Source organism: Ambystoma mexicanum, chromosome 14 (assembly GCF_040938575.1).
Source record: "Ambystoma mexicanum isolate Mex_15411 chromosome 14, UKY_AmexF1_1, whole genome shotgun sequence".
NCBI classification, from domain to species: Eukaryota; Metazoa; Chordata; class Amphibia; order Caudata; family Ambystomatidae; genus Ambystoma; species Ambystoma mexicanum.
The window spans coordinates 289,098,306-289,124,943 of NC_090940.1; the positions used below are offsets into that span (position 1 = coordinate 289,098,306).

Consider the following 26,638-nt stretch of genomic DNA (forward strand, 5'->3'; position numbering starts at 1 on the left):
CATTTTCCAAGCTTTCAAGAACAGGTTGAGTGGAAACAAAAATACATTTTTCATAAGGTTACCATCAGTTTTGTGAGAGGAAGGAGATTTTTCCCTTTTTTTAAAATTGGACATGCTTGGACGGAATGGAAGAGAAGGGTAGGAAGCACAATGGGAACACAGAAAGATAAACATTTCCGAAAAGTAGACACAATTCCAAGTTCAGGAAGGAGTCATTTGCGTAGGTCAGGCAAAAACTTTGTACCTCCAATTCCTATAGTTTGGGAAAAATGGGAAAAGTGACAGAAAAATAATATATGTGCTGGACATGTTTGCACTAGTCAGGTAATGGCTTCTGTGAACATTGAGAAAAGCAATGCACCGCTACATTTCCCCCCTCCCCCTCAACTCTTCTAGTTAGTAAATCACACATTTTTCTTAATGTTTCACAAAACAAGCAATACCACGAGCCAAAAATGGAGCCATGGTGCACAACATTTTTATGCTGACAGCATAAACAGGCGTATTTAGCATTTGAAAATAAGGAAAACGAATGTGGTGAAGAATGGCAAGCATACATTTTTTTAAAGAGCACAGGCAGGAGACCTCTAGGGGGCGCGGACGTCGAAGGCTGCCTGAAGCTCGGCCCCTTCCACAGAAGGGCAGAATGAAATGACTGAGCAAACCCTAACGCCACCAAAGCACAAAAAACGAAATCGTAAAGTCGGTAACAGGCGAAAGGAAGGGAAGGTGCCCAGAACGGGACGTGGGAGCGAGCGTGAAACGGTGCTCCGACGAAGCCCCCATCAGCTCCCCACCCCCGGCCTGGTAGGAGGTGGCAGACTGGTGCGGGCGCCAAACCACTCAGGTGTGGGGGAAGTGTCGGGTGGCAGCAGGCGACAGAGAGGCAGACCTACGCAAATGCAGACCTAAACAGTGCGTTGCCAAGAAGGGGTTCCGTGTCCCCGAGCAATACCCAGGCAGAAGTGGAGGCCGGGAGCCTCGCCAAACGGAGACTAAGATCTGTTTGGCGAGGCAGAAGGGGAGAGCGGGCGCTCCTCCCTCCCCAGCCACGAAGATCTAAGAGCACCCGTGCTCCCTCAAGGGAAAAGGAGGCGAGCCGTGCCGGCATCCCCACGGTGTGAGCAGCTGAAGAGGAGATGCCGTGGAATCCAGACAGACGTGAATAGGATCCAGACCTGGAAGCCCAGGCAAGACCCCGCGGGTGGAGGAGGAGCGGCACAATAGGTGAGGAACTCCCTGGCAGCCCAGAGCCACACCAAAGCATGCAAAGGTGAGGAAGTAGGACACTCCCACGCATCTCATCCCTCCATGCACCATAGGTACACTGAGGAGGGCATACCAACGAGGGGAAAAGTGGGAGGCCCCCACAGAGTACTTACCACCCCCCACCCCTGGCTCACAACACACGACGTCCCCCTGGGGAGACGTGCAGGGCAGATGGGCCAGCACCCCTTCTCCTCAGGACATAAATAAAAGGAAGGAAAGCAGAAGGGCCCCAACAATGCCATAAGGAAGATGGGCAAAGGAGGGGGATAGGCACAGCCATACCAGCCCCCTGGGGTCGGCAACAAACTCAAGCAAACCTGCTCCGTCAGCCAGCACCGCCAGCAGTGCACTGTATAAAAAACAAGGCCCACCCCACAAAAAGAATATCGTAATCCTAAGAAAGGGCTATGCCCCGACTCTACCACCAGAATCCACTGAGAAACCCAGAAAAGTTAGACCCCTTGTGCATCCAAGGAGCAAACCCCGACAGAAAATGGGCCCAGCAAAACATTCCCTGTACGAGGGGGCCAAAGGGGACATCGCCAAATCAGGCATCCTGGGAAGACCCACAGCAATGCAGATCCAGGCGGACCCACAGGGCAAAGTCCCGTGTGGAGAGCAACAACCACCAGGGTCATCAGGCAAACCATCATCATAGGGTCGAAAGAAGAGTAAGGGCACCCAACCCAGGGACACCCCTCGGGGGGGGGGGTCTGGACCGGCTACAGCAATATAGGAGGGAGGAAACCCCCACGTTGAACAACGCATACACTAAAGAGGACGTGGCATGGATAATGGCTGAAATCAGAGCCCTGCGTTCTGATGCACAAACCTCCATCTCAGAACTACGAGGCAAAGTGGAGAAGATAGAAGGAAAAGTTGAAAACCTTGAACACAACCAGGTCAATGTGGACTTTGTACAAATGAAATTGAACGCGAGAATGACCGACATTGAACTAAGGGAAGAAGAACTCACCCTCAAAATGGACGATTTAGAGAACAGAGAGAGAAGATCGAATTGACGAATAATTGGCCATGGAGGCGGCCGTCGGTGAGACCCCGTCTCAGGTGGAGATCAAGACATCATCAACCTTCTCTTTCAGGCGGAAGGAGGCAAATCCGTACGAATAGACAGCCCACAGAGGGGGAGAGAGTTCAATGGAAGGCCACGCTCCGTAGTGGTGAAATTCCTGACATATAAGGACAAAACAGAAATCCTCCTCAGAGCAAAGCAGACACAAAACATTGAATTTGGAGGCTCTAACAACAAGAGATACCAGGATTGCTCAAGCTTCACACTAGGACGCAGAAGGGAATGTAGACCCCTCACCACTTGGCTCATAGAGCAAGGGATACGCTATAGATGGGGCTATCCCTTTGCGTGGCGTTTGAAGTCAAGGGCGAAGAGTACAGAGTCACCACGCCAGAAGAAGCAAAACAGGTGCTAAGAAACCCGATGGAAACATCCAACACGAGGGGCCCAACAGGCCCACAAGGAACTCATTCATCAAGGTCTCAGCAAACGGAAGCACAGCCCCAGAGGTGGAAGAGGAGCAAAGCAGGGAGGAAATATGTAAAATTGAGTTCCCTGTCACCAGAGAAACTGCCCTGAACTAAAAAGGGGAGCCCAGCCATCAGACCAAAGAAGCCGTAAAAGGTACAGACGGTGGGGGGAAAGGGAGTACACAAAGGTTCCCTGGGTGGGGGAAGAGTTCAATCCTACTGGTCCTCCGTTCCAAGAGGGTGTCTCAACCCTAGGAAACACTGTTGGTGTTCATAGTCGTGGTCACATGTGTTAGTCATGTTCTTAAGGGGGGGGGGGCAGACGAGACCACAACCAGCAGAGATACGTAGTGTAGGGATGCCTGTGGGGAAAGCGGTGGACCAGGTGAAGGAGCACCAGAAATGAAGGACCCAGCCGAGAAACGGAAAGGAAAACGCAACCAATGCTAGGGAGCTCCCTCTTAAAAGTGGGCTCGTTAAACTAAAGGGGCTGAACTCACCCCACCAAAAGGTTGCTGGCGACAAGGGAGTATGAAAGGGCAGCGCTAGATAGTCTCTTCATCCAAGAGACCAGAATGAAAGCAGGAGAGGAAAGGCCCTGAAGGGGGAGGGGAGTAGGGCAGACATATTGGGCCTCCTCGGACCATAAGAAAGGGGGGGTAGGACTAATACTGCACAAGCAAATCCGGTTGACGAACCCAGAGGTTCATGCACTGATGGAGGGAAGACTCCGACTACTTACAGGGAAATTGGGAATGGACTGCGTTCACACTAGCGGGAGTATATACACCCAACCAGAGGCAAAGCGCGTTCAACGACGAGGTCCTTGCAACTATCATGGGGAGAAGCAGGGGGGGGGTCACCGTAATTGGGGTGGGAGGGTGTCACGCTTTCTCCCGCACACCCTCTCCCTGCTCCCTCCGCACGCCCGGTTTCTGCCAAAATCCATCAGGGGATCCCGTTTATGCACTCTGGCAGTCGGAGACTGCATCATCTTACCCGCCATACCAGGACACTGTTTGGACCAGGGGTTTACCGGCCATCCCAGCGCTGGAAAGCACAATGGAGACTCCCACTGGCAGCCCGTAACAATCCACATCGTTTGCAACGATCCTCGCGTCACGTGAGAGGGCCAAAACGATCACGCATCACGTGAGGGGGCGAGCACCGCCAGGAGTCACGTGGCGACAACGCTTCCGCATCACGTGACACGCATCACGTGATTTCTCTCAAGGATTCAAAAGCGGCCAGGAACACGGAAGCGTTGCTTCACAGCTGAACTCTTTCAGTACTGTACGGCTCTTGTTCCTTGTTTTGAACCTTGCTCCTACGATCTGTGTACGACCTCGGATTTTGTCTACTGGATTGCTTTTGTCTAACCCTTGGCATTTGTGAACTTTGGCTTGAACTCTGTCACGACCTCGGATTTGTCTACTGGCTGGATTTGTCTACTCCTCTGGCACCTTTGAACCTTGGCTTTGCATTTTTTACGACCTCGGACTTGGATTTGGATTGCCTCACGGATTTCGTTGTGTTCTGGTATTCTTGGCCACCGGCCTCTGCAAGGCGTTCGCCTGACTGCATAACCTGGATTGCCTCAAACCTCGGTGTGCGCCTATCCACAGAGTCTCGCACACCAAGCTCCGTCCAGGGCCCCACTATCCATCAGGGTGTCATTTTCTATACACTAGGTAAGCGGTGCTCTTTTCCTTGCTGGGTATTTATTGTACAACACGCACATTGTTTTGATAGTCACTTATTGCCTTGCAGTGCTCCAGGGGTCCTTCTGGCTGTTCCCGGTTCCAGACCTGACGGCTCACAAAAAACCTGTGGCCTCAAAGACTGCACAGACACTGAATATCTTGTTGTCTGTGTGGTACTTGGGGACGGAGGCTTACTAATCTACGCGACCATCAAGACCAAGTCCGTAACAGAGGGGGACTTCAATACAGGGGCAGACCCGCTAATGGACAGACAAACTACGAGGGTAGAACCAACAGGGTCATCTCAGGCCGGGGGGATGGATTTAGGAGGAGCCTAACAGATGGGGGCCTCCTCAACATCTGGCGAACGCTCCACATGGACAAGTAAGGCTATACGTTTAGATCCAGCGTTCATGAAACCTTCACCAGAATCGACTACTTATTGGTCAGTAGGGAACTTCTTTCTCTAATAAGGGACAGTTCATCAGAGCGGTGGGGTTGTCGGATCATGATATGCTAACCATGTCCCTGGACTTGGAGGGCACAGGGAGAGTCCAAGTGGTGCTGCAAAGAGTTCCTCTGGAGAGACCAACTCTTCGCCGGGGAGCTCAAAGCAGCAATCAAGGAATATTTCCTGATTAATGATAATAGAGAGGTGGGGGTCACGACGGTATGGGAAGCAGGAAGCACCACATGGAGGGGTATCCTGATGAGGGAAGGAGCCAGGCAGAAAAGGGAGCGTAGGCTACACAAGGATAAATTGGGTAAAGAAATCGCAAGCCTCGAGGAAAGGATGCATGCGCAGGCTTCTTACCAGGAAGAGCATTTTAAAACACTGGGAGTAGGGGACACAATACGAAAACTGAAACTCTTAAAGCAGAAATTCTATGAAAAGGGGTACAAGCCGGACAAGATGTTAGCCTGCAGACTGAGAGCTCAGAGGGCTGAGAGGTGGGTAGAGAAGGTTAGAAATGAGAAAGGAGAATGGGCCACATCCCCGGAAGAAATAGCCGACCAATTTTCCAAATATTATGGAGACCTTTACACCTCTGAAGGCCCCAGGGTAAATACAGAGATGGAAGAGTATATTGCTAGGGCGGGCCTGACAGGCCTGTCCCAGGCAAAGAGGGCATTCCTGGAAACACCCATTGCTGCTGAAGCTATACAGGCAGCGATAAAAAGGCTACCCCCGGGAGGGACTCCAGGGGAAGATGGATACACAATGGGCTTTTATAGACAATTTGAAGGACCTCTGGTAACCCACATGACTAAATTATTTAATTATATCCAGGAGGAGGGTGTCACCCCCACCCCCCATCCTTCACAAAAGCGCTCCTAGTCGTCATTCCCAAAGCAGGAAGAGACCCTGCCACCCAATATCGCTTCTGAACACAGATGCGAAGATATATACAAGGGTCCTAGCCACAGGTATGGAGAGCATCATGCTCCGCCTGGTCCACCCGGACCAGGTGGGGTTTATTAAAGGGAGACAAGGGGCAGACGCCATGCGCAAGACGCTGGACATAATGGAACACTCAAGAGGGGGGGGAAGAAGGGGGACAGGCCCTGCTTAGCTTGGACTCGGAAAAGGCCTTTGATCCGTTGGAATGGGAGTTCCTCTGGGCCCTCTTCAGGAACATGGGCTTTGAAGAGCGGTTCATAAAAGGGATTTGAGCATTATACAAGGGACCCAAGGGAAGGGTGGTAGACAACGGGAAGGCCTCAGGAGAATTCACCCTAACAAGGGGAACCAGGCAGGGGTGTCCACTCTCCCCCCCCTCCTCTATGCCCTATCCATAGAACCCCTGGGGAACATAATTAGAGAAGATACAAGCATTGAGGGGATTAAGTTAGGGAATTAGGAGTACAAACTAACTATGTTCGCTGATGACATGCTTCTATAGCTGGCGAACCCAGAGGCCTCCATACCCAAAGTCCTACGAACTATAAAAGATTATGGCAAATGGGCGGGCCTGAAAGTAAACGCGGAGAAATCCACTCTTCCCGTACAACCCTCCCTCCAACGCCACTGAAGCCAACCAAAACACGGGGAATTCCAGTCGCCCAGCAAACATTAAAATACTTGGGCATCAACCTCACTAGAGAAATAAAAGACATTTACGAAGCCAACCTGCCACCCCTAATGCTGGAAATAACTGCAGATCTCGAGAGATGGGCAAAGTTGACAATATCCTGGATAGGCCGCCTCAATGGCAAGTCTCACCAAGGTCCTATACCAATATCAGATGCTTACAATAGACATTCCACTGAATCATTTCGCAGAACTGAAAGCCAAAATCACAACATTCCAGTGGCCGAGAAAGAAACAGCATATAGCTTACGACACCTTAACCCGAGATAAGGAGGAAGAGGGTGTGGGCCTCCCAGACTGCTACACGTACTTTCGGGCTGCCCAATTCAGATGCTTGGTGCCTCATCCGAGTGCTGATAAAAACAAGCAATGGGTGGCTATTGAAAATAATCTTCTGCGGCCAGTCACTGTGGGAGAATGGCTATGGGCCCCCGAAAGCCTCATTCCCCATTAAAACCATTAACCACTGAGTGGTGGGCCCGCTTCTGAAGCTCTGGTTGCACAGAAGTGAAATTAGAGGCCTCACAACCTGGCCATCGCCCTTGAGCCATATTTGGCCCCCTCGCGCCCAATTAGAAACAAAATCCAGGACCTGCAGCGCTTCCAGAGTTGGTTCATGGCTGGTCTGGAGAGGGTGGGACAGATGCTAAAAGGAGACACCTTCATCTCTCTCCAGAAACTGGAGGAGGGTCTAAAGCTCAACCCCCTGGGAACCTTCCTTTTCCTACAACTGAAGGGAGTCCTGACAGCCCCAAAATGGAAGGATAAACTGCAGAGGCCCAACACCACTAGAGAAGACCCTCAGTGACTCCACTGCAACAAGGGGCCTTGCATCACAGTTGTATAAGATTCTCCTAGCTAGCCAAGGGAAATCAGAGGAGAACCTTAAAAAGGAGGTGGGGAGGTGGTGCTGTGGAGCAGCCCAAGAAGGCTGCCTAGCCTTTCAGCTCCGTGCGGCCTCGGCATTCATATGCTCCCATCTGCGGCTCCCGATATTGTGAAGGACTATCGACTGGCTGAGTTGTTTCTGCCACTGCACTGGACATATTGTGCGATTTTGGTCTCGATTGGCCCACCTCGGACCTGTCGGGCGGCCCTGTCGGATTTGGGCCTAGCACTCCACCCGGCCCCGGCGGTTGCCTAACGTCCGGCCCTCCCGCCTGCCCTGCCTGACTCCCGGGTCCCCTCCCGCTTCCCGCCACTCTGTGAAATCGCAGCGGGTGCCTGGGGGTCCTGCTGCGGACGCCGCCACACTGCGGATGCCACCTGCTGCGTCAGCGATCATCGCGACCTCCCCGGCGCTGACAACATGGGGGATCCTACCGCCCTGACGACGCAGCGGGCCAGGTGAGCGGGGGGTGGAGCGGTGGGCATCGAGACCTCTGCCCGCTGCCTGCGACATTACGGGCCTGTACTGTCATAAGGAAGCGGCCCTCGCCGATGTCTGTCCACTTTCCCGCAGACAGGGTCGCCGCCTCTGCCCGCGCCCTCCTAAGAAAGATCCCGCTGGCACCCCCACGCAACCTGTACACACAAGGAGGGTGCGATCGCTCGCCATCACAGCTTTGCCGCTCCACTGCTGACTCTCTGCTACCCACGGCGTTCCCCCAACTGCCTCAAACCGCCTACCACCACCGAAGGACACTGCATTTGAGCCTGCCGGCCCCGGCCCATCTCAGCTCTGCATCCTACCCATAAGTGGGCCCCCACTGCAACCGAGCCCACCACAACGACAATGCCTAGCAGAAATAAGGCAGGAGCCCAAGGAGGTACAATGGACAAGTACACTAAAGCGGTCCCTCGAGATGAGCCAGCCAGCACATCATCGCCACAGGACGAGCCAGACGTAACCCTGCACCGTGCGGTCGAGGCCCCTGACCTCACCCTACTAATGGAATCCATGGCTAAAAACTTAGCCTCCTTCCATGAAAAATTGGACGACATCAATGCTAATGTCACCTCGCTTAAGGCTCGAGTGGACCAGGCAGGATCGAGGATCACCAAGGTGGAAAATAGGATCTCGGTGAACGAAGATGGCATCACCGCGCTCCAAGACACTGTGGCCTCCCTAACACGTGACATGAAAGGCGTTAAGGCGAAGTGTGACGGTCTGGAGTCGCGCTCCCGTAGGAACAACTTGCGCATCATCGGGGTCCCTGAAAATGCCCTCAAGGGTCGGATGGAGGACGCAGTAGAGAAACTCCTCAAGGACCTACTGGACGACCCTGCCCTCTCTCCGTATTTCACGGTCGAGCGGGCTTATCAGGCCCTGGCTCCACGCCCCAGACCCAGCGACATCCCCAGACCCATTATCGCCAAGATTCTCAACTACCGCGACAGAGATCTCATCCTCCGCCTGTCGCGGGAAAAGGGAGACCTGCGATTTGAAGCCCATTCGGTCAGAATCTTCCCGAACTTCTTGCTGGTGGTGCAGCAGGAAAGGCGCCAGTTCCTAGGCGTCAAAGAGCTGCTCAGGGAGCGCAATGTCCCCAACACCATCCTGTTCTCGGCACGACTAAAGATTACCCATGATGGTAAGATCTTCTTCTTCACTGTCCCTGACGAAACAGTGAAGTTCATTGAATTACATATACCTCTCCCCGGGCGCGAGCCGACCACATGCCATAGACTACACAGCCCACGATGTCATAAAAATGTCCACGGATCCATGACTTTTCATGTGTTGATGGCAACCACACCGTGTCCACTCAATAACTGCGGCCTCTTGCCATGTGTATGCGGGCCACGGGCTAGCTCCTACACTGCTTCTTTGCCTTCTCCCTCACCTGGCCCCTGGAGCTATCCCTGTGCCCTGCTCTCTCATCTTGCCAGAGCGTCTTCTCTGGTCTCGGGGGCTGTCTATGATACCTGTTTTACCGCAACAACACAGTCGGGTCAGCATCTGCTGCCCCACATCAAGCCACAAATGCCGGCCGCACGGCACCAGCGCCCCTCGTTGCAGTTGCAATGTTTGCTTTCACTTTTATTTTGTTCTTTCTATTGACTGGCCTCTGTTGGGCTAGGATGTGGCCCTATCCACGTTGGATCTGGTCCTCCGACCTTTGGTTTCTGGTCGGAGCAGGCCCAAGGGGCTTCGGGTGTGTTTTGGGGTGGGAGATCTGCACTGCATGTTGGGGTTGGGCAGTGAGGGTGGGGGGTGGCATAATTGGGGTTGTGTTAACAGTTAAAAACATGGCTGAGAGACGCATGACCTTAACTCAACACTACTGTGCACATGGCAAGTGCATAAGGAAAAATCCTTACGAATACTACCACTGGGATGTTCCATAATATATTGCTATGGCTCTGAACATTGTCACATGGAATGTTCGTGGCCTAAACAATTTCACTAAGGCCCGCAGGATAACTGCCTATGCCCAGCGACATGGCGCCAAAATCCTCTTTCTCCAAGAAACCCATGCTCTCCGGCGCCTAGCAGCATGTCTCGCCCCCACGTGGGGCAACAACAGATTCTATACGAAGTACTCCACCCAATCCAGGGGGGTCCTAACTCTAATCCATAAATCAGTCCAGTTTTCCCTGCGCTCCAGCCATATTGACTCTGAGGGCAGATACGTGATCCTCCATTGCTCACTCGCTAATATGGAATGCCTCCTAGTGAACACATATGCCCCGAACTTTGATGCCCCTGAGTTCTTTGATGCCATCACCACCACGCTTCTGAAATATATTGGGATTCCCATCATTTGGGGCGGGGACATGAATTTGATCCTAGACAAAGACCTGGATAGGTCCGGGACAGCCCGCAGAGCCCCATCACGCGCAGCCCACAGGTTACACGCCCATTTTGACACACTGAATCTCAGAGTTGCATGGAGAGCTCTCAACCCACAAGTTAGAGAGTACACTTTTTACTCATCGGTACACAACAGCCTCTCCAGGATCGACCTGTTCCTCATATCGAGCTGCATGATGGGCAGGGTCATGAAGACCAAGATACTACCGTGCACACTATGGGACCATTCACCAGTAACACTCCAGATAACACTGGGACACGAACAGCCCCCCCCGCTCCTCTTGGAGATTTAAGTCAGAGGCCCTGCTAGACATAGTCTTTAAAGCCGATATCTTAGCTGATATCAACACCTTCTTCGAGTGCAACAACAGGCATGACACCTCCGATGGAGTGCGCTGGGAGGCATTCAAGGTCTTCATCAGAGGGATGTGCATATCTAGAGAGGCTGGGGTCCTCAAGGCCATAAAAAATAGCTTGCAACAGTCATAAGCGAAATTAAAAGAGCTTGAGAGGGCATATGCCACCTCCCCTTCCCCGACTGCACTGGCACAGATTAGAGCGGAATTAGAAACATTCGAGTCTCACGCCCTAAGAGAGTTCGGTACTTCGCCCGCCCTGTGGCGGCCAGGAAGTATGGTGAGGGGGATAGGCCGGGTAGAACACTGTCCAGACTGGTCCGAACTGAGGGGGGCAGGAACCGCATTGATTGCATCAAGGACACACGAAGCACCATGTGCTGGTCCGACCAGGATATCCTCGGGACATTCACCACATTCTATACGACCCTGTATGGTCCCCAACAAGAACACAGCCTGCATGACACCAACGCCCTGTTAGATCAGATCACCATGACCCTCCTCTCCCGCGCAACCAGCGACCACCTTGAGGCCCCCATCACCCTCGATGAAATAACCACGGTCATCTCGAACTGCCCCAGGGGCAAAGCACCAGGCCCCGACGGCCTCACCTCGGAGTTTTATCGGGAGCATGTAGCCATTCTGGCACCCAGACTCCTGGAGGTGTGGAACGAATCCCTAGAGTCAAACATCCTACCCCAATCCATGCGTGAGGCGCTTATAACTGTATTACCCAAGCCAGGTAAACCGTTGGACGAATGTGGGTCTTATAGGCCCCTTTCTCTAATCAACACTGACACAAAAATATTTGGCAAGATCATTGCCAATAGGTTTCTCCCCATTATGCCCCACTTAGTCCACCCCGACCAGAGTGGCTTTGTGCCCGGCAGATCCACCGCCCTAAATATTCGTCGCCTGTTCAATGTTCTGGCTAGAATTGGCCCCAACGCACAGGCCGTGGCAGTCACCCTCGATGCCCAGAAGGCATTTGATATGGTGTCCTGGTAATACATGTGGGTGGTGCTCCACAAAATGGGAATTGGCCCACGCATGAGTTCATACATCAAACTCCTCTACACAAGCCCCACAGCCAGAGTCCTGGTCAACTCCAGGGCCTCGGCCCCCTTTGCTCTCCACAGAGGTACCCACCAGGGCTGCCCGTTTTCTCTGATACTCTTTGCGCTCGCCATAGAGCCCATGGCTGATAACGTAAGGGACAAACATACGCGTAAAGGTATACGTCTCCGCGATACTCCCGAGATCATTTCTCTATATGCCGACGACGTGCTCCTATATATTAGAGACCTGGCTGCCCACCTAGATCCGATATTGAGAGACATAACCAAAATTGGCACTTTCTCGGGCTTCACCATAAATGATTCCAAATCTGAAATCTTCCCGCTCACCCCGTTCACTACACAACCGTCCTGCGAATTCCCCCTCCGATGGTCACTGAGAGGCATCAGGTACCTTGGGGTGCAGGTGTCACTCACTAAAGATTCACTGTTGGCTGACAACTATGCGGCTGTGGCGCAGCTTGCTAAGGCTCAAATGTTGAAATGGCGCAGTCTCCCACTCTCTTTGTCAGGTAGACTATCTCTAATCAAAATGATTATGGTCCCTAAATTCCTCTACGTCTTCACAAGTGTGTCGATATGGCCCAGAAAGCGATATTTCAGGAACTTACACGCTGCGTGTGCCCAGTTTTTGTGGCACTCGGGCGCAGTTCGTAAGAAATGGCAACACATGACTCTTCCCTATGGTAACAGGGGTTTCACCGGCCCCGATTTTGCCAAATATTAGACAGCTGCGCAGGCCCAACACGCCACATACTGGTACATGTTCTCCGACCCCCCCCCCATGTGAAGCTCGAGAAACTAGCGAGCGAGAGCATCAACACCCTCTCCCTCATCCTCCATCACACACATCACGCCGACGCCCCGGCAGACCCTGTAGAGGCCACCGTTAGGGCCTAGAAATATATCTTGCAGATACAATCTGACCACCACCCGTACTACAAATGGCTGCCCATCTGGCAGTTCCCGGGCCTCAGCCCTACACATGATAAGCTTTTAATGAAACACTGGCATGATCTGGGCTATCGGGCCCTGACCGACTTTTACCCTGACGGGAAGTTTATCACTCCGCACACGTGGTGCCCCGGACACCTAGGTAATGCATTGGAACTGCTACAATACTACAGGCTGAGGGCGGCGTTCCGCACCTGGTGGCCCTTATACCCAGATGAGTCTCCAGACTCACCTGAGATCCAGTATATATTCAACTCGGCTGGCGCTAGGGGGATAGTGTCCGCGCTGTACAAACTGTTGATGGCCGACCCCACAGACGTGCCAGTTAAGGCGCGAGGTACGTGGAGTGAGGAGCTGGGCCTCCCCATCACAGACGCAATGTGGGGGAAAATGTGCACACACACTCGGACCACCTCTCTGAATGCCAGGCATAGGTGCATGCAATACAAGCTCCTTAACAGACTATATTACACACCTCAAAGACTGGACAGGTTTGCACACACCCAGGCCCGCACCCGCCCTAAGTGCGGTTCTCCTGCTGCAGATCATACTCATATGTTCTGGACCTGTGACGCGCTGGGCCCATACTGGAAGGCCATAATTGAAGCTCTCTCAGGCATCACAGCATCCCGTATCCCTGCAGAACCCCTAGCTGTACAGTTCGGCCTGTGGGATAGCCCAGAGTCGAGGAAAATGTCTAGGTTTCTCAATGTTGCCATCATAATAGCCAAAAAATGCATATTACAATGTTGGAAGCGCCGATCCACCCCTCGTTTGAGATGTGGATGAGGGCCCTCACCTGGACTCAAATGTGCGAGGAGGACTACATCAATACCCTCCCGCTGGCCTCCCGCCCCAGGAATGTGTGGACGGAATTTTGTACATATTTAAATAACAAAGACGACCTGGAACTATTGTCCTCCCCTTCTCCTGGTGATGTAATCTAATCCACTGCTGTGCCGCTTGGAGCTGGGCAATGGCCCCACCGGTACCTACCTAACATTCCCATGTATTGCACTACTATGTATATATCTGTTACTCTTGCTATGCTGTACAATGTGTTGATTGTCTGTTCTCTCACCATGCCAATAAAGAAAAAAATAAAAAAAAGGAGGTGGGAGAGAGACTTGGGCCACCTGATGACCTAAGAACTCTGGAAATGCATCTGCAAATCGGCCCACAAAACCTCCATTGTGGCGCAATACAAGCTGCACGGCCTAAAACTTCTGCCCAGATGGCACTATGACCCCAAGCGCCTCTAAAATGTTCAGTCAAACAAGCCCCCGATGTTGGAGGGGATGCAGTGACCAAGCAGACTACTGGCACATGTGTTGGTCCTGCCCGAAAGTACAGGCGTTTTGGAAGGAAGTTCTGGCCTGGATCAAGAATTTGGACAGGGTGGCAGGTGAGTGCGATCCAAGACTGGTATTATTTGGTCTGAAAAAACTAGAGGGCTGATGGGCACGGCTCCCCCATATGGTAGACTTTCTGTTGCTAGCGGCCACGTGTGTGTCTGCTCAAAAAGATGTCCAAACCCCCTAGTGTTCCATGAGACCAATTTCACCTCATCCTGGTTGACCTCTGCGGATTGTTATCTTTCTTGAGTGAATGGGTTTGACCTTGTGTTCCTCTCTTTGCAGTTGTCCGTTCCCGATCTGTGGATCATATTCTGGTTTCCTTTAGATCTCACTGATACATCAAAGTCTGTGTATTCCGTGTACATGCTTCTCTCCGTTGATTCACGATAAAAGATTCTCTGGTTCATCTGTTGGTCTTTTTTAGAGTTGTTCGATTTCTGCTATGTTGAGCGTGTCGTCATCTACGAATCTGACCAGGTTGATGTTCTTAGATCTTATGTGCTTCAACTCTTGGAAAGCTCCTAGTAAGCGTAGTGTGTTCTTTTTGTTTAATATCACTGGGCATTTTGATGGTTTCGTTTGTTTCAGTGTTATCCAGTACTTTTCTTGCATCTTTATAGGGTTTATGAAGATTGGCGTTCGCAACAGGGGGTATGCAAAGTTTCACTCTTCAAGCTTTGCGCTGTCGTCATTGTTTAGGCTTTTTGTGTTGATCCCTGGATCGTGGGTTTTCTTTCGGGTTGCATCGGGATATCTTCTTTCGCCTGAGCAGTGGCTCAGTGTTTTCTTGGACAATTCCAGCTCTTCGTCCGAGATCTCCTCACAGGTCAGGTTTGTGATTTGTTCAGCTGCTGTGGCAATACCTGGATATTGGTCCAGTATGATCATTTCTTCTTCATTATGTTCCTGTCCGTAGGCTGCGGTCTCAGAGTCAGATTCCAAGTCGTATGTTGACAGCTCCATTAGGTCTTTTTGTGTAATGACGTCCTCATCATTTTGTATCATCAGAGTATCCCTTAATGCTTTACAGCTATTATGTGGGTCAACTTGTTTTTTGGGCTGCTAAGGTTCTAATGGTTGGCTTATGGGGTGTGGTAGCGTCCCAATGTTGGTGGGATGGGCTAACATGATATTCCTTAGGAATGCGCGTGATCCTGTGTTCCGCTTTGTTGTCTTTTTCCCATTGGGTTTAGACTTTTGAATTGGATTCTTAGTCGATTGTTTTGTAAAGATTTGAAAGGTCTGTGTTTCATTCACTGGTTGTTTCTGGTTCTGTGGATGATCTTGCTGGAGCTCAGTACCTCCTATCTTGGGCCATGTCTCTTTAGGATCTTGTTAATTTTCTGTTTGTGTCTCTTGGGGTTGTGTCTTCATCGGTTGGGCTGCAGTAGTGGTGCCACGTGAGGAGTTGTCAGTTCTGTTGTTATTTTGGACATCTCTTTCATTAGTGACATCAGGGCTGTGGTTGCATGTACTCTCTCTGTGCGATCTGCGATGGCAAAAATCTGCAAGTCTCGCTTGCCTGATCCTACTTGTCTCGGCCCTCGTGTTCCAGCCGTTTCTGGAGTTGAGTCAAAGTTTTCGATATGGATGTGTTTCGTGTGCATGAGAGCTAGCACAGTCGCCTGGTCTTTTATCGCATCAACATTTGCCTCATGCAATCTGAAGTATGGGATCATGGATTGCGTTGTAGTTGCGATCAGGAGATTTTGTAATTCTTGCATTGTTGTTGGTAGTCGTGTACATGGGTGGACTCCGGGCCGTTCGGTCGGTGTATTTGGGTACGGTATTTCTGGGACCACTTGTTGACTCTGGTCAGATTTTGTAGGTATTTCTTCGTTGTGGGCTCTGTACAGATCGTCCGGTGTCCATATCTGTTCACGTCGCTCTTCGTTGATGGTAAACGAGAAGTTTTGCCCTAGGTGTGTATAGGCTGGTGTTGAGGTATCGCAGTGCCTCGGGGTTCCCGTCTCCGGTTGATGACCACTATTGGCGTTTCGTTTTTTCATGTGGGGTCATGATTGAGTTCAGTTCCAGTGGGTTCAAAGAGAGGCAGGCAGTCCTGAAGGGGAGGATGGTACCATTCCGTTGTTTCTCTGTCTCTTTGAGCCAGGTCTTTTCTTGTAATTGCATCCATAATTCTCTTGCTTTTCTAGCTTGTTCTCTTCTTTTGGATGTCGATTCCGATCCGTGAGGGTCTGGTTGGGCTTTGTCGGTTTGATTGGTCCAGCTATCCGAGGTAGGACAAGAGCTGTCTAGTCATCTGCAGCTCTCTTTGGCTCCAGTGGTTCCTGTTCTTGCCTGTCTTTGACCATCTCTGTGTGGTGCTGATCGGCCTTTGGAATGGCCTTCTCCGGGCTGGTGGAGAGCCGTCGGGCTGTCAGATCTGGAGTACAAGATGGTGATTTAGGCTGATCACCTTCCGGGGTTGTTCTTAGTGAAGGTAGGTTTGTACCTTTGCTTTCTTGGTGCTCCTTGAGTGGGTGAGGCATGGTGCCCATTGAAGTCTCATCTGCTTCGATAAATGTCATCCCATTGCACTTTGGGCGTTCTGAAGGTTGCAACTCACCTATGTCCTCCACTCCTGGTACGTTATCCGTCGACCAGGATCTGTAGCGCCCGCATGTCTGCCCGGCGGATGGAGGGGGCAATGATTGGTTGGGAGTTTCTCTTATACCAAGAGCTTCTGAGTGTGTTGGGCACATGCTTGTGGATTGCATCTCCTTATGTCCGGTGTGTTCTAGCGGCCCCCAATGGGTTGGGCCTGTCTTGCTTCGATGATTGTTCACTATGGTATGAGCTTGTGGCCCCTCTTTAATTTCGTGGATGGTGGTTTCGCTTCTCTGTTGGTCGGCTATGGCATCCGTCTTTACTGTCTCTTCAACAGTCATTGTGCTATTTAAGAGGGACATCACTCTTGGTGTTGCTTTTTTACTTAATGCCTGGTATATTAAGGGTTGGTGCCCCCGTTTGGTAGATAGAGTGACCGTAGGCACCGTATTCTCTACTTTCCCCCTCTTCCGAGTCCTTAGTCCACTGCTTGAGGCCATCTGCTTCTTTAGGGTGTGAGACATTAGTTGGTCAGACTTTACAAAGTAGAAGAAAGGATATGGAGGAAGGGTACTAATGTCTCTGCCTGGAATATGACAAGACCACGTGATCTGTCTGCAAGTGCTTTAGATCCTGGTGTGGGGCGTCGGTGCTCGGTTATCGTTGTGACTGTGCCAGGGCTCTATCAATAAAAGTCTTCCTGATTTCTTGGTCACTTTTAGGCTAGGAGGTGGTAAGCTGGCTCCTCCTTTTGTGGCAAGAGGGCGATCAAAGGGCGCTGCCCCGCAGTCTCGTCCTCTTACCACTACCCGGGGGTGTAACTGAAGGTAAGTCTGGTGGACACACGGTGGTATTGCCTAGATTGTGCTTAAAAGCACCCAGAGCGCACTCGGCGCTGTCCCTCTGCCCATGGCCGCCCGCTCGCTTCCTGCATCCCTTGGAGCCCGCCTCCCCAGCCCCGATTGGTCCGATTTAAAAAAAAAAAAAAGCAAACACACGCCTTAACGAAGGCGTGCAGCAGAAAGACCTGCACCATTTGCTGAGCCACCCCTTCCGAAGTAAGGGTTTCCTGACCCCTACGAGTATTATTTCCCACCCAAAAATGCCTAGATTGTGCTTAAAAGCACCCAGAGCGCACTCGGCACTGTCCCTCTGCCCATGGCCGCCCAGTCGCTTCCTGCATCCCTTCGAGCCCGCCTCCCCAGCCCTGATTGGTCCGCCTCCCCCACATCAAGGTCACTTCAGGGCAGCCCTCTGCCCGGCAGCCCCTGTGACGGAGGGCCCCCAAGGCCGAGGGCGGCTCCGACATAGGCGGCTCCAGGGTGTGTGTGCAGGGGACGCCAAGGAAGCCAGCAGCTAACAGACACCAACAAAAACTGTGAGTGTGGCATTGGTGGGGAGCAGAGAAATTACTCTACTCCAAAAAACCACTGCCACTCTATCTTACCTCCCAATAACAGAGTGCCATAATATTAGCATGTCCGCATTCAGATAGAATTGTGAACATTAGCCTGCGTAACATCTAGATGGAATTGTAAATATTAGCATTTACACACTTAGATAGAATTGTGAACATTAGCCTGCGTCACATCTAGATGGAATTGTAAATATTAGCATGTCCACACTTAGATAGAATTGTAAATATTAGCATGTCCACACTTAGATAGAATTGTGAACATTAGCCTGCGTCGCATCTACATAAGATTATGAATGTTAGCATGCCCACACCTAGATAGAACCCTGAACATTAGCCTGCATCGCATCTAGATGGAATGGTGAACATTGGCATGTCCACACTCCGATAGAATTGTAAATATTAGCATGTCCACACTTAGATAGAATTGTGAACATTAGCCTGCGTCACATCTAGATGGAATTGTAAATATTAGCATGTCCACACTTAGATAGAATTGTGAACATTAGCCTGCGTCACATCTAGATGGAATTGTAAATATTAGCATGTCCACACTTAGATAGAATTGTGAACATTAGCCTGCGTCACATCTAGATGGAATTGTAAATATTAGCATGTCCACACTTAGATATAATTGTGAACATTAGCCTGCGTCGCATCTAGATAGGACTTTGATTGAAGGATAGCATGCCCGCGCCTGAATGAAACTTGAATGTTAACATGTGCCACACTTAGAACTGTGAACACCAGCCTGCATCGCATCTAGATAGGACTGTGAAGGCTTACAAATGCCACACTTACACAAAACTGTGAATGTTAGCATGCTAAAAGTCTGGTAACCCACTAACCAATATAACCTCAAACTCTGCATACTTATCTCACCCAAAAACTCACACAACCATCTCTCGCACCTCAAGCCGCACGCACTTCACAACACTGCAACAACACATAAGGCGGAGCAATAGCACACACGGACTGACACCGATCCAATACCTGCACCAAAGCTCAGCACCCGGTGTATATCGGGTTGAATCTGTCAACAGAACACCACTCCTCTCACTATCCTACTCCCTCTTCACCTTACTAACCCATCCCACCTTATCGTTTGCAGATCTTCCAGAGCGGCTGGGGACCAATTCCGTTGGTGACGGTGCGCGGTACAAATACCTTTAACATTTAACATTGCAAGGTATCAGGGAGGATTTGGCTCTAGATCGCCTGGGGATGAGGAGGGCTTGGGTGGTTGGTCAATGAGCCAGGGCCCTGGAGTCACATGCACCATGGATTGGGCATCCGAGTGTGGTAAGGGCCTTTTATGCACGTTCTGGTTGCTGACAAGTCTCGGGTGTCATGAATTCAAGAGATTAATAATGAGAGGGAAAAAAAAAATTAGGGGTAAGGGAGGGCCTTGTGTACACGTTCGGGGGCAGATGCCTTGCAGTCTCATGCACGGTAGACTAGCTGGCCCTGGGGAGCGGGCCCGCAAGGTAACTGTTTCAACAGTTATCTTACCTTTCTGTTTCTTTGGCCCCAGATGGTTCGTGTTGTCACGGGCCGTTGCCAGTCTTCTGCCTCCTTCACTCAAGCCCTCGAGTCTGCTGCTAGAGACTGTACCACCTGACTCCGCGGCCCGCTCCGTGGCATTCTGGTGATTTTGAAGAGGCTTTTATTGTAGAAATCTGGGGGGTGATCCGCTCCGTCCCTTTCACTGCACACCGGACACCAGACACTCTGAAACACTCTGCTACGCTTCGCTCAGGGGGAAGGTTTTAAAGACAGAGCGAGGTGGCTGGAGGTGTGTCTTGGTGAGCCTGGTTGCAGTAGGATATGATATGATATGATATGGTATTTGTAACGCGCCTATACACAAGTGTTTCAAGGCGCGACGAGGCAGGGAGGGAGGGAAACAAGGGGAAGACAGACAAACGATCCTACTAGGCCAGGTGTCATTCAGATCGCTCAAGTGCAGAGGTAAGGGGAAAAGGAGAAAGTGCAGGGGGAGGAGGTGGGGGGGGGGAAGTGCAGTACAAGGTAAGTAGCGTAATAAAATAATAAATAATAAATAAAAAGGGCCAGCTGGTGGCAAGTGCGAGGTAAGTGCAGAGCAAGTGCTGAGAAGTGCTGGGAAGGGGGGCTGTAGGGATACAGTGACAGTCCCACAGTGCAGGGGGAGCCAGGGAGGCAGTGCAAGTGGAGAGTGGCTGGGCCCTGGACCAAGGTCGCTGAGAGTGGCCCAGATGCAGGTTTAGTGCAGAATTCAGTGGGGAGTTAAGCAGGTTTAGCAGGGGAGAGGGAGAGAGAAGGCAGAAGCGAAGAGGAAGGTTTTGAGGTACTTCCGGAACCGGAGATGGTTCTCCTCAAGTTTCAGGGAGGCAGGAAGGCTGTTCCAGAGGGAGGCCCCTGCTGCGGAGAGAGATCTACCCCCAGCTCGTTGCTTCGAGAAGCGGCTGACCATGAGGGAGTTGGAGACGGATGAGCGAAGGGCTCGTGAAGGAAGATATTTAGGAAGAGAGAGTTGAAGGTATTTAGGCCCCAGAAGGCCTTGTGGACAATGCAGAGGGTTTTGAACTTAATCCTCGCAGCCACTGGGAGCCAGGGAAGAGATTTCAGTCCTGGAGAGATACGGTCCCTGGGCTTGAGTAGATGGTAGTTGTAGTCCAAATTGTAGTCCTGTGAGTGAATACACGAATTCAGCAGCGTTTTCCAAAAAGATCCAAGTTTTACAGGGGCAGCAGCAGCAATACAAGTGAAACGAAGTCCTTACAGCACACCAGACACTCTAGAATTTGTATTAGCTAAATTGGCTTTTTCTTCAGGAAAAAGCATCCTTTTTTTCGACATTTTATAGTAAGCTCCAGCTTGGCTCAATTTCCTTGCACCTTTTGAGAAGCATGCACTGGTGATCGATTTTGGTGTATTAAAGTTGTCCAGCAGGAACATTAGGCCTCTTTCTCACTCACATGCCTTCTGTTGCAGGTATCCTTGGCGTGCCATTACCCCTTAGATTAATGCACCTCCACGGGAACAACAGAATCCAAAGAATATCGTCCACTTTGCTGAGTAGGTTGTGGCTTGTGTTATGGGCACACACTTTCCTTTTGGAAGGGGATGAACCAAAATGATGGACAGTGGCAGCTGGTTTGCTCTAGCCAACATGAAGAGTCTCAAGTTCCACCAGATGGTTCAACTTGGGCAAATGAGAACATGGTAAACTTGTTTTGAGAAAACACCAACCAGTTAAAGTTCATTTGTGGAACATCATGCCACTAACTCTACAGCAACTACACAAAAACAAGTAGTTAAATTCAAAACATCCTATTCTCACGCTTTTCAGAGAGTTAAGTTCACCCTACTAGCCAGGTAGAACCTAGAAGACTCACCACAGATCCACTCTGCCGTCAATAGAAATCACTAGAACTCCCCATCATTTATTCGAGTTCTACATGTATTTAAATTGTTTTTTAAATCAAAACACTTGCTACATGGTATGTGCAGTAGCACCTATCGGTGTTCTTAAGCGCAGAATGGGATTATCATAATAAATGATCTCTGACATAAATAACCAGACAGGCTCAAACAATTTGGCAAAATACTACTTTATTATGAGCTCAATAAAGTAGGGAAATCTTGAGAACAACAAATCGTAGCCAACACACACTCAGTTACATTTCGGTTACACAAAGGCTTTATATCTCGATGGGCGTCAGTTAGGACGTCATCTTACATGGCAAATAATAAAACCCATGCGATGGAGGGATTGTTACGGGAACATATCTACTTATAGTTTATGTAGGTGTTAGTAACAGGATTGGCTGCCCCTCATCTGGCAGGCATACCGTGAACAACCACCAACTACGTATAATACAGATTATAGCAGCATAACAGCGGATTGGCCCCTGCAACAATGTAGGCTCACCATTGCATAGGCCCTCATGATTGGTTGGAATTCTCTACCAACCTTGGACATTCAGGTCGTTAGCAGCATGCAAGCAAAATGAAACCCAGGTACAGAGAACAGAGTCAGACTACTGCCCAATTGGTCTACCATCTCGCATCAGCCAAGCCTTCTTCTTTGTACTTGACCTTGCTGAATGTTCTCTTCCTCTGACCTTTAAGAGGAGTTAAGGTACATCACAATCTTCAGTTGAAGCCTAATGAATAGGCCTTGTTTTCGAGTCTTAGATCACGTGCAAGGAGATCATGATTTTGTCCATCTCGCCTTTCTATTTAGTGCTATTTGATGCCATTATGTCAGGTGTCATTACCCTTTTTGGCCTCTGGAGACTTGGTTGCTCCGTCTCACATATGCTTTCTGCATCTTTAATTGTTCGATACTTGGCCTCCACATTTGTTCGCTCATTTACTTAATCTAAGAGAAATATGTCCTGCGTATATTGTTTATCCTCGATGACTCTCTTTGTACCCTACAATTGCATCTTGCTCAGGCATCCTTGATCTCTGGCCAACAGATATCCTTCGTTTGTGTACAAATCCATTTTCCAGCATCGGTCAGCTCTGCAACCCTGGTCTTTCTCCTTCAAGCTTCTCTATTACTTTTATTCAGAGCCGAAGTCTATCTTTTCAACATGGCCGCTTTACCCGCGTTCTATTTTCTACTGCAGCAAGCTTCTATGTGACTCATCTACCTTGCGTTTCTGCTTATATACATTTACTACTCATCTGGTTACTTATCTTCTTTGTATATATGGTTTCTTCTCACTCGTATACATGTTTAGTTTGCTTCTTCAGTTATATATTCATTCTTTAAGTATTCTTACATCGTTTCTAAGCATCATCGGGTCTTCTCCTTAGGACATCACTTTGCAGTTGTCAGATTTCCTTTACAGCTCTCCTGTGTTCAGTGGTGTCTGCAAATCTCCTTTTACCACTTCAGTTCGAGGGTACATTCGATACAGTTGTCTGAGTGCATATTGTCTCTCATTCACCCAATGCAGTATTGGAATAATACCTTGTGTCATGCACAGTGTCTCCTTGTCCTTCATCCAGCATGTCGGAGGTGAGGGGGCGGGTTCTATCAATGATGTACACATCTGCTCCTCTACATAGCCCCCTCTAGTGGAGTCCTCGACCACGTCCTCAATTGTCTTCATTTTTCCTCCACAGAAGGACTTCTTTGGGATCCATATCTTAGTCACCCCACTGAGGTCACCTGCATTCTTTGTGTGTTCGTCCACACTCCAGGTCATATGGCAGCACTCCCCAGTTGGTTGACAGAACACCCAATGCCCTACATAGTTCATATGATCCTTGCTGTAATAAAGCTTTGCTCCTGGGGGTGCCAGATGGCTTTCTCTCAGGTGCTCACGGACGGGGTTTTCGATCTGTGTATGCTCGTCAGCCACAGCATTCACATCGATCATTATCTTCATCCCAATTGATTTCTTTGTCGCCTTCTTGCACTGTCCTACGATTATTCTTACGAGACAGAATCCCAGCAACACTAACACTAGTATTGCTCTAAGTAGTTTGAAGGCATTTTCTAACCAGGTTGGAACCCATGAAAACGGGTTCAAAAACCAATCTTCATCCTCAGTCTAGTCTACTTCTTTCACCATCTTCGTATGCAGGGTTGACAGCATAATTATTGCTTCAGTCAGGGTTCCATTTTCTCCATCCTGGGCAGTTATGTATGTACACCAGAAAGGGCCGGTCTTGGTGCACATGCCTCCTTCCATTGCTGTAGTTAAGACCAGGACATACCTGTTCTGGAGGGCCATGAGCCTGATGGCACTTAGTTCTGATCGCACTAAATCCTTTTATTGTCGTGTTGATCGTTTGTAGCAGCTCCCACCCAGTGATTTGTAACCACTTGCCGTTTACTGCAGTTTGAATTCCCGGCATGAATATAGCTGTAAATATAACTGCCTTTCTGCTGAACAATGTATGCTCATCTGGAATGTCAGGATAGGCTTCTATTGATTTTGCAGAGAAGTAATTCTCCTCTTTTGTTGAATAAGGTTAAGAAATCTTTTCTTTCTCTGGTGTGTATCAATTTTAGGAAAGTCTGATCTGCAGGTCACTTTGTGGTACTACTACGGCTGGTATCAGTACTAATGAACAAACCCCTCCCCATTATGTTAGCAACTTTATATATGCTCTTGATCCACAGGCCCAGTAGTCGTCCATCAGGACTGCTGTTCCTCCCGTCATGCCCGTTATGTCAAAAACATGACCACACTTTAGGTTTTTTCCAACTTTTATCTTGCCATTATTTCTGAAGCATAGGGACACATTATTCAGGGGTAATATCTACAATGTCACCCCTCATCATCGACCCATGTTAACAACCTTGTGATCTTATGCCATTGGTCCCTGCATTCACCACAACTGCTTTCCATTGTTCTAACAATGCCATTGCCTTGCACACAATCAGTCCCTCGGCCCATCCCTTAGGAGTAAGGACTGGTCCTTTGATTCGCAGTTGACCTCTTTCCCGGCATTCTGGTACTTCTTTCCCTTCTTTATCCTTGCATTGTAACATGTTATTTTCCTCAAATCGGATTCCTGCTTCATTTTTCCAGGCTGATTTTATTTTATTATTCGGGTCATTGTCTCTTGCTTTGCCCTCGACTTCATCTCTTGTACATAATTATCTTCCCTTTGGGATTTCGCTTTATTCACCCATAGTAATTTTGCCGTTTTGCCTTGGAATTGTCCGCTGGTTAGGCAAAGGGCAGTGTGCCTTTTCTACTGGTACTTCTGTGACTATAAATATTTTAGATGCTCCCATAGCATAGGGGATAAGGGAACATACATAACAGCTTTCTTCTGGCCTTCTTCTCCCCACTTCCTTCATGTGTTGATTCTAGATGTTATTCTTTAAATGGGGCGAATTAACACGGTATGAATTTCTATCTTCATTATCTTCTTCAGCACAGTGGCATAACAAAACTTGGGGGCCCCCCTGCAAGCCATGCTGAGCCCCCCCCCCCCCCCAACTTGGCAACAAATTACGGGTCCCGCCACACTTTGGGTCAGCCTAGATTACCATGCTTGCGCAATATGCGCAAACGTGCTGCTGAAAGGGTGCAGCACAGTGCACTAGGAGAAAGATATAAATGTGTGTTTTAATGCAATATACAGCACACTTTCAGAGAGAAATTGGCTAAAACGCCAGACTGTTTGCAATGGTTTAGTAGGGTAACACCAATCCAAAAATCCAACACATGCAAGTCACCACCAGTGCACAGGAACATTACTGCTTTGCTATTAAAAATGCCATGCCACAATGAAAACATGTCCAACTGGCTGCACAATGTAGACCAGTGTAGAAGCATATTAACATGTTAGAGTAAAGCATGCCTGGCCACATTTAGACATACATAGACTGGTGGCACCAAAATGCCAGTCGAAGCAATAACACTTATCATGGTTATTTTATCAAAGATGCCCAGAAAAAATATACAATGCTGCATAAGTAATGGCTAGACTGACAACACCCAAATGCCATTCTAGCCAGGTAAATACACTTGGTAGGACTGCTTTATGAGAAATGTTCAGTTGAAAAAAAGGTAAACCCAAGAATTGACTAGACTGGCTGCACCAAAATGCCTCTCTAGCCACTAATGCCACATATCATGCCTGCTTAGCCTGGACATGGACGACCTTTATGATGTATCGCATAATCCCGCTCATAGGTAAGTACTGGGATGTGAAGAGTGGGACAAGTAGTAATGAAGATTACAGGTAGCTAAATCAGGCATTAACTCCATGTACCTCTACCTCATCACAGTATTTGTGTATGAGGCAGACTGCCACATACACAAGTACTGTACGAGGAAGAATAGGGCTAGGAGTAATGAAGATTACCAATAAGTAATCAAGGCATTATACACAAAATGGCACCTGGGTTTTGCTGTTAAAATGCTTTACGCTAGTAATTGTTGGGCCTTTGTTATTGTTGTTATTACCTGCATTCAAATGCATATTTTTTTAGGCAATTGTAATTGTGATGTGGGTTTAGTACTTGCATGCCAGGCGAGTGATTGGAACGGTAGAGAGGGAACAGGAGACTGCTCATTCTCACAGCAGTCCATAAGTGGGTGTTTTAAGTCTTAAAAGAGAGAATTAACTGTTTGTAACATTAAAACTGCAGTAGAATAGTCTAATTAAAACGAGTAAAGAAGTTAGATGCCGCCACACAAATACATTTTCCTCTCCCCCACCGCCAGTGAAGTTAGCACCTCTCCCAACATTTGAAGGGTGAGCCCCCCCGAAATGTAGTTTTGTTGCACCCCTGAACACAAGCACACACATCATTCACCATATAAACACACACACACACACACCCAGCCATTTAAGGTGCACCCATTCACCATACACTCACAACGGCAGCCACCTATACATTTAAGTGCCTAGGAATCTCAAATCTAGGTGTGCTCTCCCTTTGTCTACCAATTTGTGAAACCTACGCCTTTTCTCCCACTATCAAGATATCTCAAATCTAGTGTGCTCTCCCTTTGTCTACCAGTTGGTGAAACCTAGGTCTTTGTCGCCCACTATCTAGGAATCTCAAATCTAGGTGCGTTTTCCCATTACCTACCATCTGCGAATCCTAGGCCCACCCTCCGCCCAGGAATACCCAG

At 49.4% G+C, this 26,638-nt stretch overlaps 1 protein-coding gene across 2 annotated transcripts in view; it reads right to left on the reverse strand.

The window, feature by feature from the left end:
• Positions 1-26,638, reverse strand: part of NEMF (nuclear export mediator factor) — a 1,733,781-nt gene that overhangs the window by 1,647,626 nt on the left and 59,517 nt on the right. The window lies entirely within an intron of this gene.